Source organism: Guillardia theta (genome assembly GCF_000315625.1).
Source record: "Guillardia theta CCMP2712 unplaced genomic scaffold GUITHscaffold_124, whole genome shotgun sequence".
In the NCBI taxonomy this organism is placed as follows: domain Eukaryota; class Cryptophyceae; order Pyrenomonadales; family Geminigeraceae; genus Guillardia; species Guillardia theta.
The window spans coordinates 24,516-25,407 of record NW_005434550.1 but is presented as its reverse complement, the minus strand read 5'-3'; the positions used below and the strand labels follow the sequence as shown (position 1 = coordinate 25,407).

At 52.9% G+C, this 892-nt stretch overlaps 1 protein-coding gene across 1 annotated transcript in view; it reads left to right on the top strand.

The window, feature by feature from the left end:
• Positions 1–892, top strand: part of GUITHDRAFT_55358 (hypothetical protein) — a gene marked incomplete at both ends in the record, with an annotated part of 5,469 nt that overhangs the window by 2,104 nt on the left and 2,473 nt on the right. The window lies entirely within an intron of this gene.

Here is an 892-nt window from a genome sequence, read left to right as displayed (position 1 = left end):
GGAGACGGGAGGCTGGCAGCGACGTGCAGCTTCGACAGGAGCGTGCGAGTGTGGGACCTGGAGCAGGGGCGGGAGGTGAAGGCGATGACGGGGCACAGCGACAAGGTGTTCGGGGTGTGCATTGCGGGGGGCGGGGGGACGGTGGTATCTTGCTCTTGGGACATGTCAGTACGGGTGTGGGATGTACAATCTGGCAATCTCAAAGGAGTTCCTCTTCGTCCCTCATCTTCGAATTGTTTGGCAGTTTCAACGTCCATCGACATGTCTTCACGATCAATATCTGTGTTTAGTTCATTGCCGCAGTTCGTTACCAAAGAGCAGAGCTCTAATTTTCTTCCTTTATCGGCGCTTGATCAAAACTCAACTTTGCCCTCAAAAAGGAATATCTCCAAAGAAGGCACAGTGGTGAATACCTTTTCTACTCCATTTGAAAGCTTTTCAATTGAAAAGGTAATCGTTCATCCTGGCTTTGCTTCTTATGGGAGCAAAACTCATGAATCTTCAAATACAATGGGATACCACAAGAAAGAAGTGCTGTGTATCACTGCAGATCCAATTCAAAATATTGTTGTCAGTGGTGCAAGCGATGGAACACTGATAGTATGGGACTTAAGCAAACGAAAATGCAGGAGAACTATCAATGCGCATAAAGATTGGGTGCTGGGGGTATCGGTGACAGGGAACGGGTCGCTAGCGGCGTCGTGCAGCCGGGACGGGACGGTGCGGCTGTGGACGCTGTCAGGGAAGGAGGTACGGAAGATCCAGCACACGGGGGAGGTGTCTTGCGTGGCGCTTCTACCGGACGGGGGGCGGGTGGTGAGCGGGCAGGGGAAGCAGGTGCTGGTGTGGGACTGCAACAGCGGGAAGCAGGTGAAGGCGCTGAGCAAGCACA